Source organism: Microcaecilia unicolor, chromosome 7, assembly GCF_901765095.1.
Source record: "Microcaecilia unicolor chromosome 7, aMicUni1.1, whole genome shotgun sequence".
Lineage (NCBI taxonomy): Eukaryota > Metazoa > Chordata > Amphibia > Gymnophiona > Siphonopidae > Microcaecilia > Microcaecilia unicolor.
Window position 1 is genome coordinate 157,975,421 of NC_044037.1, and position 16,920 is coordinate 157,992,340.

At 42.2% G+C, this 16,920-nt stretch overlaps 1 protein-coding gene across 1 annotated transcript in view; it reads right to left on the reverse strand.

The window, feature by feature from the left end:
* The window catches only part of PIKFYVE (phosphoinositide kinase, FYVE-type zinc finger containing), a 750,252-nt gene that overhangs the window by 97,531 nt on the left and 635,801 nt on the right, over positions 1-16,920 (reverse strand).

Consider the following 16,920-nt stretch of genomic DNA (forward strand, 5'->3'; position numbering starts at 1 on the left):
CAATATTACCGTATCAGCTATCTTTTCTTCCGTTTGTGGTTTCCTGACAGCTTTTCCAGCTTCTCTGAGCTTTTCCAGGTATTTTTACCTGTCTTCCTCTTCCTGAGTGATCTTACAATGTATAAAGGCTAACCTTTTTTCCTTTACCTTTTCAGCTACTACGTTTGAGAACCAGATCGGCCTTGTTTTCCTCTTACTCTTATGTAATTTTCTAACATAAAAATTTGTCGCCTTTAGGATAGCTCCTTTCAGTTTTGCCCACTGATGATCTACTTCCTTCAGTTGTTCCCATCCAACTAACTGTTTCCTGAGAAATTCCCCCATCTCAGCAAAGTTAGTTGTTTTGAAATCTAGGACCTTTAATCTTGAATAAGCCTTCTCCTCTTGTGTCTTAATATTAAACTACACCATCCGGTGGTCACTAGATGCCAAATGATCTCCCACCATAACATCGGAAACATTCTCTCCGTTTATAAGCACCAGGTCTAGAATCACTTCATCCTACATCGGTTCCATCACCCACTGCTGGAACAATTCTTCCTGCAGAGAATCTAAGATCCCTTTGCTTTAATATGATCCTACAGCAGGGATGCTCCAATCGATGTTCGGCATATTAATGTCAACTATTAGTAGTACCTCACCTTTCTTTGCTATCTTGTGAATGTCTTCAATTAAATCTCTGTCCATTTCTTCTGACTGTGAGGGTGACCTGAATATTACACCAATGTAAATACATTTTCCTTTCCCTTTTACCAGTTTAACCCACAGCACTTCTTCCTAACCCTGTATGTCCTGTAATTCTGTCACTGTAATATTATTCTCAACATATAATGTCACTCCTCCACTCTTTTTTCCTACCCTGTCCTTCCTGAATAGATTATAGCCAGGTATAACTATATCCCAGTCATGGTTCTCTGTGAGCCACGTGTCCATGACTGCCATGAAATCCAATTTGGCTTCTATCATTGCAGCCTCTAGATCTAGAATTCTGTTTCCCATAGTATGGGCAATGGTATATAAGGCTCTCCAGATTTTACTCTTTTTCCCCTCTTCTATAAAGGTATTTGATGCCTTGCCCTTCTGAGGGTTATTAATGATTTTGGAGGGGGGGGGGGGGGGGGGGTTCTCATCCTTCCACAGCCAATTTAGTCTCATCATGTATTATATTCAAAATTCTGGTATTGGTACATAAAGCAAGACTCCCATCTGCTCCAGTCTATTTGAACAATCTCCTAATCCTATCAGTGCTCAGCTGATAACACTTTCCCTTCTCCACCATGCACCTGCCTTTCCTCTACCCGTGTCTCTCTTTTCTGTTATCTTAACCTTAAATTGTGGAATGACCTGCCACTATCCATCAGGAATCAAACCCTCTCTCTCCAAATTTAAACAAGCCCTTAAAATCCATCTCTTTTCTATCTTCTCCTCTGGCCTTATATGGTATTTTCCCTGCTGTTTTATTAGTTATTTTATCTTTTCCTGTTTTAACTTTTTAGATTGTTTTTGTTGCTTTTAACTTTTTATATGCTTCCATGTAAACTGCTTTTATGCCTATGCCCTAGGCCTTAGCGGTATATCAAGTCTGTGTAAAATAAATAAAACCAAGCCCTGCTTACCCTGCACATCTGATCTGTAAAGACAAATAAATGGATGCAAGGAATACCAAGTGGCCACCCTGCAAATGCCCTGCAGCAGCACTAAACTAAAACTTGCCCAAGAAGAGGAATGGGCATACATTTAAGTAAGGTGCAATAAGGTGCATCTTGCTTGCATTACATATAAGTTGATGTAATAACCTTCTTTATCCAATGCTTTTTATGTGGCCTCACCCTTTCTAGACCCACTGAATAGAAAGTAAGTAAAAAAGAGAAGTGATCTTCAGCAATCACCACAAATTCTGATGCTAGAGCTGAAGAAAGACACAGCAAAAGCAGCAGGGCCTATCAGCTGATAAAAATACCTGATGTGGTCACATTTTAGCCTCTGCCTGCATCAGGGGTTACAAAATAATCTGTGAACTTTTAAATAGATAGAAATCACTACACAGAACAAAAAAAATTAATTAAAAATGACATTAAAATACAAAATAAACATAAGATCATGATCCCCCAAAGGCACTACCACCCACCAGTGGAGACTTAAATGCTTTAAACCCTTCAAAAAAAATGTCTCGAATCCAGGTGAGCAGTCAAAGGATGACTCTACACAGGCCTCTTAAAATAGAGAACTTCAAGGGAACGGGGTTTGTGGGAATCCAACAGAGTCCACAGGAATGCCTTCCATGGCCGTGGGAGTGTTGCAGGCATCCCCTCCGGGTTTGTGGAACTCCTGTTGGGTCGGAAGCAGACCCTGCGCGGTTTCTGTGGAAATGCAGCCAGCCTTGCTCTCACTTTAGTGCCACTTCCACCTCGCTCCGCCTTCACCTTGCTTGAGCGCACTCTCCCATAACTCTTTCTGCTCCCAGCCCGGGCATGCACGAGCCAGCCCAGCATAAAAGGTCAGGTCACCTGACCTGGTGTGTGCATGTGGTGACCTCAGTTAGCAACAGTGCCAGAGAATCAGAGACAGAGTCACTCTTGTCTGTTTGTCTCTAATTCGCTGGCACTGTTGCTAATAGTCGCCACCACATGCACACGCCAGTAGGTCTTACATTCTTCAGTGAATCTTCCAGAAGACCATCAGTCCAAACCAACCAATCAATGAGACCGCAGCCCATGATGTAACTGTATGGGCTGCGGTCTCATTGGTTGGTTGGTTTGGACTGATGATCCAATCGCATTGCTCTTTTCCTGATCAGCTGTAGCTCATTTAAAAGCAAGGTTCGCGTAGAAACGCCGCGGCCATTTTCTGATATACAGGGTTATATGCAGGATGAAACGGTAATGATGTTATCTTAATGTGAGAAAGCTGATGGTTGCTTTTGTTAAGTGCGAACAGTAATGTTTATATGTTTTATGTTGCAGAGAGCCTCTTCCTTGATAAAGCATTATGCGAAACTTGGCCATGTCGGCGGGGGTTCCCTGTTACTGTTAAATCTCTGCCTTTTACAGATAAGTGAATGTTTGGAAACAATGCATATATTTATTCATGTGAATTTGCACAGTTTTGGTATACAAAAGATGTAAGAACATAGATAAAAGAAGTAAGGGGATTATATGAGGATTTGCTCCATACCATTTAGCCTTTGCGAGAGAACAATATTGTTCATATGGTTGTGAGAAGCAACAATATACAATGGCACACTGCCACGCAAGCTTTCCATGAGTGTGTAACAGTAATACCATCCATTCGCTAACAATGTTAAAATAAACACCAATTCTACTTCAAGTTTTTTAATTTTTAATACTTATAACTTCCTCTATTCTACCCCCCTTCCCCCCCCCCCCCACCTTTCCGAATGCTCTGTACTCAAACCAATTAATCGGAACAATTTTTTAGAAAGGGTTCCCACACCCTTTCCCATGCAGGCAAAGTTTTGGCTCTCTGGGCAGTCAGTCTCTCCATTTCACATATGTATCGCACTTTGGTGTTCCACCTCACCATTGAAGGTACCGATGGTGACTTCCAGTGTTGTGCTAAGTTCAAACAAGCTGCATGCAGGGATCCTCTCAACAGAAGCCACTGATCTGACGTAAGGCCTATAGGTCGCTGCCCAAGTAAGAAAATTAGAGGATGCCACCTCACAGACTTGCCAACCCACTTCTGAATACGGGCTTGTACCCCCTTCCAATAAGCCTTTGTTTTAGGGCAAGACCACCAAATGTGCCCCATAGTCCCCTCTCCCCCGCAATTCCTCCAACATTCCTTTGGCACTCTAGCAAACATGTGGTGCAGTCTTACCGGCGTCAGATACCATCTGTAAAATACTTTAATAGCATTCTCTTGCATACTCACTGCTCGAGCTGATTTCAAAATCCTTTTCTCCGGTGTCACCCAGTCCGCCTCCGGTAAAGTGAAATGTAATTCTTGCTCCCACCTCCTCCTGTGTTGCACATATGGTCTGGCATTGGCCACCAAGTGTGCGTACAGGAAGGATATCAGTCCTCTCTCAATCTTAGAGTCTACGCATATTTCCTCCAATGGATGCGTCTCTCGCTTCAGGCTTCCTCTGTAGGCCTGGCCTGTCAAAAAGTGCTGTACCTGTGTGTAGGCATAATAGTCCTTATCCCTGATCCCAAAATCATCCACCAGCTGTACAAAAGGCACTATTTTCTCCTCTACATGCATCTGACCTAACATGTCCAGCCCAGAGTCTGCCCATCTCCTGAAGGTAATATTTCCTATACCTGACTTGAACATTGGATTATCTGCTATGTGACCTAAGCCAGATACCGGCGGTTGAAATTCTGAAAACATAAGATCCCAATAGTAGAACGTAGCTTGTACTGTGGGCAGGAACATATCAACTCTGCCCCTATATTTGTTAGGAAGCCACATTAAATGGGCTAATTTCCGTGATCCCACTAAATCCTGTTCAATATCAATCCACAATTTATAACTGTCTTTCCTAAACCAGTCCACTGCCGCTCTGGTCTGTGCCGTACAATAGTACCAGAACAAGTTCGGCACTCCCAACCCTCCTAACCTTTTACTTTTATATAGAAGAGCTCGTGATAACCTTGGTCTTTTCTGGTTCCAGATAAAGCGGATCAACTTATCCTGGAGACCTGATAAAAAGGTTCGGGGTATTCGTAATGGAAGAACCTGGAATAAATATAAAAGACGGGGCAAAATATTCATCTTAATCGCCACAATCCTCCCGAACCAAGACAATCCCATAGTTGCCCATTTGTCTAAGTCTTTCTGCACCTCCCTCTTCAGAGCTGGGTAATTAGCTTCAAAAAGCTCTGATAGGTCACTCGTAATCTTAACTCCTAGGTAACATAATGCACGTCTCTCCCATTTAAATGCAAAAGACGTCTTCAATGTCTCCATCAATCCCCGTGGAACTCCCACAGCTAAGCCCATAGATTTGCTAGCGTTCAATTTGTAGCCCGAGACCCGTGCATATTCCCCTATTTCTTTCATTAATTTAGGCAAAGAAACCAGTGGATTCGTTAATGACAGCAGCACATCATCTGTGAAGAGTGCAATTTTATACTCCTGCCCTCTAACCTGCACTCCAGTAATATCGTTATTCTCACGAATAGTTGCTGCCAGGGGTTCCATCGCCAGAGCGAACAATAATGGAGACAACGGACACCCTTGTCTGGTTCCGCGCCCCAACACAAATGTCACTGAATTCCCCCCGTTTACTCTCACACAAGCCCTCGGCAAAGAGTATAAGGACTGGATCCAGGCTCTAAAATGCTGTCCAATTCCCACTCTATGCAAAACCTTATCTAAATATCCCCAGTGCACCTGGTCAAACGCCTTTTCCGCATCCAGACCGAGTAGCACTGCGGGCCGTGTTTTTTTCTGTGTTGTGTATATAAGATCTATTGTGCGGCGTATGTTATCCATGGCCTGTCTCTTGGCTATAAATCCCACTTGGTCCGGGTGGACCAAGCAGGGGAGCACCCTCCCCAGACGGTTAGCTAACACCTTGGCCAGGATTTTGACATCTGTATTAAGGATCGAGATGGGTCTGTATGAGGCACAGTCAGTATGGTCCTTGCAAGGCTTTGGTATTACCGCTACCCACGCCTCCATCATCGTCCTAGGGAAAGGTGCCCCCTCTCTGACAGCATTGATTATCATCGTCAGGTAAGGCGCTAGCTCCATCACATATGCCTTAAAGAACTCATTTGTGAAGCCGTTTAATCCTGGCACCTTCCCCCTTGGTAATGCTTTCACCACTTCTATCACCTCCTTTACCCCCACCGGGTCCTCCAGTTCTCTCTTTTGTGTTTCAGAGAGAGTTGGTAGCCCCCTTGTCCGTAAGTACCCATCAATTTCCCCAGTCTGTACAGCAGCATCCTCTCTATAGAGGTTCTCATAGTATTGGGCAAAGCAATCCCTGATCTGTACTGATTTGTGCTTCATGACACCCCCGGCACCTCTAACTCTTAAAATGTGCCGATCAGCTCTCAATTGTCTCAATTTGGTAGCCAGCAAGTGTCCAGGTTTGTTAGTGCAAGCATAATGAATCTGTTTCATCCTTGCACTCACAAACTTCAAGCTTTCCTCGTGCAGCCTCGCAATTTCCTATCGCACCTCTTGTAGTTTTCGATAGTCAGCTATTGAGCCTGATGTCTTATATTTATCCCCCAATATAGCCAGTCTAGCCATACATTGTGCCAGCCTCTCCCGGTGTACTCTGGCCTTTTGACTGGCACACTTAATAAAATGTCCTCTAGAGACTGCCTTGAATGCGTCCCACACGGTACCCAATGTAGGCCCCGAGTCCAGATTGATATCAAAGTACTCTCTTAGTATGGGAATAAAACTGGCTACTGTTTCAGGATCCTGCAGCAAACTATTATTAAATGTCCATCTTTTATCTCGTTCCTCCTCTCTCAGGGAAGGAACAACAAGCCAAACCGGGGCATGATCCGATATTGTGATGTGGCCTATATCGGATTCCTCCCCCCCTTCAGATAACGTTTTATCAAGAAAAATATAATCCAATCTGGAGTAAGTATGGTGCACTTGGGAATAAAAAGTAAAGTCCCTCCCTCTAGGGTTCCCCAAGCGCCACCCATCATACAGCCCCATCGCCTCAACAAGGTTATTTAATGCTCTAGCAATTCTACAGTCTGCCGGAGCAGGAGGAGTCGACCTGTCCAAGCCAGGCTTCATGGTCGCGTTAAAATCTCCGGCCATTATCACCTTCCCTCTAGCAAAGGCTTGCAGCTCCCTCTGGAGGTGCAGGAAAAAACGCTCCTGCCTTTCATTGGGCGTGTGTACACTAACCAGTGTATACTCCTCCTGCTCCAACCTGATATGCAGAAAGAGGAATCTTCCCTCCTTATCTCTTCTAGTATGCAAGATCTGCACTGTGACATTTTTATGAAACATTATGGCCACCCCTCTTTTTTTTAACTCCTAAGACATCTGAGGCGCACACCACATGTGGATAACATTTGGAATAAAATAATTTCTCATGCTTTTTAATGAGATGAGTTTCTTGTAGAAAAACCACATGTGGTTGCGCAAGATGCAGTTCACGCCAAAGGGCGTGCCGTTTATAAGGAGAATTTAGGCCCTTTATGTTATAAGTGAAGAACGTATAGCCCACCATTTACCAACTCTGTTCTGTCCGCATTTTCTAAGAAAGGTGTATACCCATCCCCCCCCCCCCAAATCCCCTCTGACTCTCGTCCTCCCTCCCTCCCTCCCCCTTTGACATCCACTCACCAGACAATACCCTCCGGCATTGCATGGGTAGCTAGAAGAAAGCAGCCCCGAAGGCCAACACCCCACCCAGTTCTGCCTCCCTACTTCACACATACCCCCTTCTTCAATTATACAGCATATGAACACACCCTCCTCCACCCTACCAGCTCACCTCACATTAGGCATCATTCAGTCTCATGCACTCAACCTCCATTTCCACCTCAAGTTAAACCTTATGCATAGTCTGTTCTTAAACATCAGAGTCCTCTTTGGGCTTTCAAGTCTGAAGTCTCGACTCTCTTCCAATTTTGCATGCGTGCTTTTATTGTCACCGCCAGCTCCGTGGGCACCGTGTCTGACACAGTCAACCCGGCCTCGTGCAGGCTTTTCCAGGCATCTGTCATCTTCCTTGTCCTACACTGTTGTCCCTTGATCACAAAACAAATGGCAAATGGAAAGGCCCATCTGTAAGCGATGTTTTCTTTGTTCAACACCTCAATCACTGGTCGCATGGCACGCCTCTGCATCAGTGTGAACACCGAAAGGTCTTGAAACACAGACTCTGGCTTCGTTATATTCCAGGGTTGGAAGCTGCCGGGCTTTTTGCCACACCATCTCTTTAAATATATAAGAGGAGAATCTCACAAGTATGTCTCTGGGTCTATTTTCGAGTCTCTGGCCCTGTACTCTATGCGCTCTGTCCATAGCCACTGCATCAGGGTCCCAGGCCTCTCCCATAATTTTTTCACATAGGTTCCTCACCAGCGCTTGGATATCTTCCATATCCCCACTTTCAGGGACTCCACAGAACCTCAGGTTGTGTCTTCTTCCTTTGTTCTCGAGGTCATCCATTTTATATTTAAGTTCCTCATATTGCTCCTGCTGCTTTGAAATGCGTGAACTCAGCAAGCTTTGCTGTTCCTCCTGCTCATCAAGCCTTTCCTCTAGAGTTTCTACTCTGCCACCCAGCTCTCTGAGATCCAAACTTATAGCATCGACATGTTCCAATATTTCGACCCGAGAGGCTTTTATTTCCTCTCTAATCGCGTCCAGGCATTTCGCCAAATCCGCAGAGGAGTGCTCCTTTGTAGCAGAGGGACTGGGCGCCACGTTTTTAGCCGGCGCTTCCGAGTCCGCCATTGCGGGTGAAGCTGGGCGCGAGAAGCTCTTCGCGGCTTGTTTCTTCAGCGCTCTTTCGCTTCCCCGCTGTGCCGCCGCCTCCGCGGTTTTGCTCATTTTGTGGAGCCTGATTTGCAGTTCGTCGCCCAATGTGGTGCTGGTCTAATGGTAGGGGAGTGCGGGAGCTAACAGACTAGGCAGCCATTCGCCTCCGTGACGTCACTTCCTCCCCCACATACTACATTTTTTAAAGGTATATTAAAAGCAAGAAGCCAGAAAAGAATAAGTTGGACCGTTAGATGACTAAGAGGTAAAAGGGGCACTCGGGGAAGACAAAGCCATAGCAGAGAGAAAGCTCATTTCTTCAAGCAAGCCCACTCTAATGTCCCAACCTCCACTCCCAATTCTGTTCTGACTTAGATACCGACCTCATCATTAGTTTTACTTACCCCACCTCCCCATTCCCCCTCTACTCATCCCATCCTTCTCTTCTCCATCTCTCCTTTATTATATCCCTCCTTACCCCTTTTCTCCCAACTTATACTATCCTATCTACCCTCTCTTATCCTAATCATACATTATCAAGCTCAACTTTATAATGTTTCATTACCGTTTTGAAATTTCTATTATAAGACTTTGCATTTCAAATTACTATGTAAGCCGCATTGAACCTGCATTGTGTGGCAAAGCGCGGGGTACAAATGTAATAAATAAATAAATTAAATGAATTCTTTGTTTTAGTCTTCATCAAGGAAGATTTGGGAGAGATATCGGTGCCAGAAATGGTATTCAAAGCTGATGAGTCAGAGAAACTGAATGAAATCTCTATAAACTTGGAGGATGTAATGGCGCAATTTGAGAAATTGAAGAATAGCAAATCACCTGGAACAGATGGTATTCATCCCAGAGTACCGATAGAATTAAAACATTAACTTGCAGAACTATTGTTAGTAATATGTAATTTATCTTTAAAATCAAGTATGGTACCAGAAGATTGGAGGGTGATCAAGCTAACAAGTCCCAAAGTCAGAAACTAGGAGATTATCAGGCATATTTTCAAAGCACTTAGCCTTCCAAAGTTCTATAGAAACCTATGGAACTTTGGAAGGCTAAGTGCTTTGAAAATATGCCTCTAAGTCTTTGCTTAAAGCCCACCTCTTCAATGCTGTGTTCGGCACCTAACTCTTACCGTTCAGTAATCCAGACTGCCCCAATTTGTCTGCCCCTTTCGGACTGACTGTTCACTTGTCTTTTAGATTGTAAGCTCCTTGAGCAGGGACTGTCCCTCTATGTTAAATTGTACAGCGCTGCGTAACCCTAGTAGCGTTTTAGAAATGTTAAGTAGTAGTAAGTAGTAGATAGGAAGAATAGGCAAGGAGCAAGCATATTGCTTTGAGAGTCAGCACTGAATTAATTGCTCCTGATTAGCCTAAGAGCCCATTCTTGGGGAATAAATCCTATTCCTTCCAGGATCTAAAAAGCGACTGCTGAGAAATTTGGTAGAAAAATCTGAACTTCTATTTTGATAGTTGGAAATAGTGTGTGTTTGTGCCATTCTGCATATAGAATACTAGACTCAATTCTGAGACTTCTTCTGGTACACTGTAGCTAACAATTTGAGGTACCGCTGAAGAGAACTCCAACGATCTGACCACAAGCATGGAGAGAACTGATCATATTTTCTAGTTCCATGAAATACACTTTCTTTGAAGGGCTGATTACTATCAGAGGTCCTGGGAGTGGCGTCCTGAAATCAGTTGCGTAGCCGTAAGATGTAAACTTTTATGCATAGAGAAAGCAAAGAAAGCAGAGAGAAGACTCTAATGCAGAGAAGACTCTAATGCAGAGGCCCTACCAATAGCCTCTGTGGATAAAGACACCCCAGCTGAAACATCTACAACAGAACCATGCTAACAATGTGCATTACTGTGCCATTTCCAACTAAGCTCTAGCTTTGGAAACTTAGTGTCCTTGGCAATTGCCAATACACAGGCATTCACAGTGAGTACATATAGTTCTCCCCTTATCATGAAAGGCCAAATGCCACTTGGCTTGGATTCTATCCTGTTATCCAGCTCTTAGAGTACTATGCAGTGAAACAGGAGTTGTAAGGAACTGAGGAACTGGAATCCTACTGGAGACCTTAATTCCCAAAAGGAAGAGGATTCCCCTTGCTTGTAAAATTGAAGCACTCCACAACTCAAGGGTTTAGAAATGTGAATGTAGACAAAGCTGAAACTGTGGCAAAATTGGACTCATTACTTCCACAGAAGAATTAAAATCTTCCCACTTGGTGCCTGATGCTGCAAAAACAAAAACTTTTTACAGAAATACTTAAGTAATATTCCAACAATGTGGAGAATTTTATATTCTTCTCCCCCCAGGGCACAACTGGGCTAAAAACTTCCACAGCTGTGCTGTAGAGAGAGAGATGTTCAATACGCAGTAGCCAAAACCTTGGTACCATTGATACCTTGGTACCATTGATACCCCTTGTTCCAAGGATGATTAACAATTCTTAATTAGACAAACTTTTTTTCAACTGTGCACATCACTGTCACATAGGTGACACAGAAAAACGTGCGTGATAAAATGGTAGCCTTACTGCAGCTTCTCTCTGAGCAATTAAAAACCACCAAGTATGACTATTACTTGGTTAAAAATAATTTTGTGCTTTCATCCGTGGGGCTTATAACCAGAGAAAAGCTGCAGAGACAAGAGGAGCACTATCACACCCTTCATCAGCTTTGCTCTCCTCCAGGGCTGCCAAGTGCAATGCATCTGCGCCTTACCTCAAGCACATCGACCGCTACTAAAAATGAGGCTAATGCTGCAGCCTAACCAGGAAGGATGAGCCCTCAGGGATTTACAAATAGTTGCCTGTCTGAGCTCCCTTGGTGATCGATTAACACAGCAAAGGTACTTTGAAGCAACATCCTTATGCTTGGTCTAGACTAAAATTTAACAATTGTCCTATCATGAAACAGTCCATTTCCTCTATAAGAAAGGCTATAATGTCAGACTTCCAATGTAGGTTGCTGAAAAGGGTGTGGGGGGTGGGGGGGTGGGAGGGAAGGGATCGTAGATTCCTCTGAGGTATCCTTCTCTCTCCACAAGAAAAGCTTTAAATGTTTTTGTTTGGAGTGAAGCTTCAAGAATTAAAATAGCACTCCCTGCTCACGAGTCTCAATCCTTCGACCAGATCACGAGCTTTAGTCCAGCCTATCCAGAAACTGCAATCTGCCCATCTCCATCTGTTTGAGACAGAGAGATACTGAAGACCTAAGGCTACACAGTGCCCTTACAGGGCAGAGCTCATAAGCCTTTAGTCTTGGTCTCCAACTAATGGTTGGCAGCCGTAACCCACAGGTTCTAGACTGGTCTGGTAAGGGTAAGGAAATTTGGGATGGCAAGTCAGAGCAATATGTCTACCATGAAATCACAGTCCCTTCCCCACCTTTATTATTAGCTATAAAATACAAGAAAAAGTTCCAAGGGTCTCCTATGCATAAAGAAACATCCAGCTACTATCAGTCACTCAGTAAATTATAACTGATAGTATCATTCTAATTCTTCTACATGGAAATGAAGTCTGGTTTCTGTTCAAGACTGGACAGAATCTGAACGAAATCTGCCCCTCCGGTTCTGTAACATTCTCTCAACATTCCTTAATAATGCAACTAGGATACTTCCCCCTACAAAAAAAAACAAAAAAGAACCCAATATTCAGACTATGTTTTCTCTTCAGGAGCAATGACACTCTCCTTTCACTGCCTGACATTTTGCATAATACCACAAAATCCTGCAAAAGGCCACTCAGAACCTACACAACAAATAATGGCAAGTACCCTATCTATGAAAAGGCATCACTATAACTATTACACCAGACCACAGAAAACCAATACACTTCTGATTGGGAAAACAGAACAAACAGGACTTCAACAGATACTTATACAGAAAATACAAGATAGTAGAATCTTTCACTTCAATTGTACATACAGAGCATGAATAGACCCTCAGCTAAGGGACTGCAAATTAAAAAAAAAAAAGACATATACAAAAATTGAAATAGAGCCCCACCCCCACCCCCACACCAAAACAAAACAACTTAGACTCTATAAACAGTACAAACCTGCAAAACTAGAAAAAGAGAAACAAAAATGCATTTTCCACCTTGATGTTTGGGCTTTTTAAAAATTGGATTAATTCCAGTCTATCCTGTCCAGGGTCTCTTTTCCATTTTCTTCTCACTCTTCCTGCTTCTCCCCATCTTCTCTATCTCTGTGTGACACAAATCTTCCCTTTCAACCTTTTTTCCATTTCTCTCTTTTCTGCCTCTCCACTCACAATTACATTTTATCCCTCAGTCGCCCTGAGTCTCCCTCTCTCACCTCCCTGCTCACCATTCCACTGTCCCCAGTCTCTCAGCTTCCTATCCTTCTGTCACCCATTTCCTAGTCCCCCATATCAATTCTTTGTACTCACCCCCTTCCCTTGCAAAACCGCAAGTGAGAAGAAGGTGAATTATTTCTGTGCATGAAAGAACAGGATCCGGGTATGACCATATCTAATGAATTTAAGGTAGCCAAAAGGTAGAAAAGTTAACAGCAGGAGCCACAGGGATTGGGTACATAGGGAGAGGAATGTCCACCAGAAAAAAAATGATGATAGTGTCTCTGTATAAATCTCTGATGAGAACTCATCTTGAGTATTATATGCAGTTCCGAAACCGAACCTTGAAAGGACAGGAAAATGCCATCCTAGACAGCAGATACTACAATAATTAGTGTTCCACATATGTTATAAAGCATATGCAGGCAAATATCTAAATATGTCACTTCAGAAAAAAGGTGAGGGGAGAGGAGATCTGATTGAGGTATTTTAAATGCCTCCCTGGTATAAATGAATAGGGGCAAGTCTTTTCTAATTGAAAGGAAGATCGGAAAAAAGGGGTCATTTGATGGGGATGAAAAGGAGATAGACTCGAGAATAATCCAAGGATAAATTTCTTTATGGAAAGAGTGGTGGATGCATGGAACAGCCTCCCAATGGACACAGTAGAGATGATATCTGAACTTAAAGCATGGGGCATGTACAGAGGATTTCTGAGGGAGAGAAAAGGGATTGTAGAGTTTAGTAGTTGATGTAAATGGGCAGACTGGATAGACCATATGGCCTTTATCAATAACATTTTGTGTTTCTCATAGCAGCATAATAGATGATGGCAGATAAAGACCTGTACAGTCCATCCAGTCTGCCCAACAAGAGAAACTCACATAAGGTATAAAGTGATACTACATATGCATACTTGATCTTTATATGTCCTTGCCATTTTCAGGAACAAATCAAGGTCTGCCTGGCACTGGCATCTACTTTCCAACATAGTTCTGTCATTAATCGTAGCTTCCCCTGGTCCCTCAACCTCTCCAGACATCTAACCCCCTTTCTTCCATTATTTCTACCCAGCTTCTCATTGCCCATCTTTAAACTACTACCCAGTTCTCCAGTTCCTTTATACATTCTTTCAACCGCTTCCCGTTCCCAGCCCTTGCAGATTCTTCGTACCATCTATTTACCCTTTTCCACCAGCTCTCTTCCTCACTGCATTTTTGTCTCCTTTCATTCCCATTCTCTTTCCTGATGCTATTCCTCTTTTATACTCCTCACCCTCTTTGTAGGCTCTTCTCCCTGCGTGAAACAGCTCCTCACTCAATTTCCTCTCGCTGTTCTTTTTCTTAAAAAAAAAAAAAATTTCCACGACCAAGAGAAGGGGCAAACAGAGGGCTTACCCTGCTCCCTCTGCGAGACAGGAATTAGGACTGATGGACCGTTTCAATGTTCCCCGTGTGAAATTGACTGGGCAACAACCCTTCCTGCAGGGAGGATCGATGACAGGTGAACCGTCCTCCCCGCCTGAGGGAGAGGTCACGCTGAGCCCAGAGGAACGGAGTCCTCCTTCGATGCCGGCAACGCTGACAGACCAAAGCCCTGGATCGACCAGACCCAATGAGATGTCTGATCTGGGAGCAGGGGCAGACGCTGCTAGCAGAATGCCGAGTACAGCAGTGCTTGTGGCTACTGCTGGGAATACCGAAAGAGTTGGATCACAGAAGAGCAAGACTGGCTCAGACGGAGGAGCTCAGGGAGAGGTAACATTGAAACTTTTTCCTTAAAAAAAAACCGGAGAAAATAACCCTAGAAAAAATTTGGATGCTTTGGAAAGTTTGGAAGATTCCCTAACCCAGAAATTATCTCCGATAGTTAAAGTTACTCAAATAAATCAAGCTAAAGTAGCAGATTTGGAAAAACAATTGGAACAAACTAAAACTTTTGAACAAAACGATTACACTTGAAACAAATCAGAGAGAGACAAATAACTTTAATAAAAGAAAATGTATATTTACATAGGAAAATAGAAACTTTAGAAAATTTACAAAGGATGAAAACATTGAGATTTATAAACTTTCCTAAAGTTCCAGCAGTGGCTCCTCTAATAACATTTAAAAGATATCTTTCTGAAGTATTAAAAATCACTGAACAATTGTTTCCACCTGTTGCAAGGATCTACTATTTGGCTCCTTATGTTAAGAAACCAAGTAAGCTTGTAATACCATCTATGGAGACTCCATTTGAGGAGCTAAATTTGAATTTATCTCAAAGAATTGAAGATGAACTATCTGGAGTACAACCTGCTACATTAATTATAGTCTTTGTCTTACAGCCTGATCGGGATTGGATCTTGAAAACTTTCTTTAAACATAGACATGAAGTTTTTTTGAACTGTAAAGTCAAAGTATTTCCTGATATTGCTAGACAAATTCAGAAAAGACGTCAGTCCTTTTTAAAACTTCGTGATCGTGTACTGTTGCAGGGGGGAATTTTCTGGCTTAATTTTCCTTGCAAGTGTGTTAAATTTCAATCAATTAAATATATGTTTTTTGAGAGTGACCAATTAGCAAAATTCTTGGACTCCAGACAAGAACCAGCTGTAAACTCTCTGGTGCTTCCTCCAGTAGTATCTACTCCGTGATAGTATAAGCGGGATTTTGTTCTATTCATTTTTTTCTAGTTAACCAATTTTTGAATAGTGCCCTGCCTATATTGTGGACTTTAGCAGTAATTATTTAATAGATATTGTTTATAAAATATTTTCTTGTATGGTATGATAATACTCCTTTTCTATACAAGTGTTTCTCGTAAAATTTATTAAAATTATAAAGAAAGAAAAAAAAAAAAAAAGTAGAGCTCTACAGGCAATACCCAAATCATACCAGCTACCCAAAATTCACACGGCCGGCCCTGTAACTACAGGATAACTTTGAAGACCCGAGTCTGAAAGCAGAATCCATTTTTATTAACCCTGCAGGTCATGCAATTTTGTGCAAGAACCACTGAAGTACCTTAAAGTGCAATAACTAACATCAATGTTACACAGAAGTTGAAGATCATGTATCTCATAGGCAAAGTGCAGGGAAAAAGCAATTTGGGACAAAGCGGGAAGGTTTTGAAATACAATTGCATATAGAATTGTGTGTATAAATCCAATACTACTACTAGATTATCAGTACATACCAGACTATCCAAATAAAAACACTTCCAAAGAAAATATTTATAAGTATAAAGATGCAACTAAATCTTTTCCCTGAAATGTAACATTTTGTCATTATGGTAGGCTGCAAGCTTTCAGAGATTGTTATTTATCTGAGTATGTGAAGAGCTGATGTTGCTCCATTTATCTATGCATCCTTTAGTATAGAGCAAAGTCTTTAAAAATTTAATTTTATGTTGAAATATTGAATGGCATATAGTGGTTGTAAAATCACTGGTCCTGTATCTTATGCATTTTCAATTCTTGTATCTCATTCCACATGCCACAAGGTAGAGATCGCTTTAGGAAGACACAATTAGAGTCGCTAGAAGAGAAATTTTCTCAGCCATTTATCTGGAAGTAGCAGCTTTTTGAAAACTGTCCAGTCCTCATCTGACTTAAGAAGTACATGTCGGGATTCACAATGTGCATACTTTTAGCCTGGTACACAAGTAAACAGAGCTGGGAGCATCACTTGGTCAGAGAAGGAAAATAACACATTTAGATAAAACATATTGATTTGAAAATGTTTTGTATGAAATATACCATAAAAAAATCAATGTGGAAATCTCTACAATTACTTATTCCTAAGACAATTTTCAATGCAAAAGCATGCTTATACTTTAACTTTAAAAAATTGGTGCATATCTCATGAGTAAAACCATCTGTGGATGTTGCATCCATGTGGGCAGATTTGAAAACTACCTCATTTGAAATTAAAATAAAAATTCTTGCTTCAGTCGCACTGTGACTGGTTGAATTTATTTGTTGCATTTATTTGTTGCATTTGTATCCCACATTTTCCACCTATTTGCAGGCTCAATGAGGCTTACAATCACTGTTTGGATCACATATACAAAAAGACTTCAATGCCAACACATCCATTGTCTTGACCCTGCAATATTCCTCCATTTGGACCTGTTTGCTTTACCTGA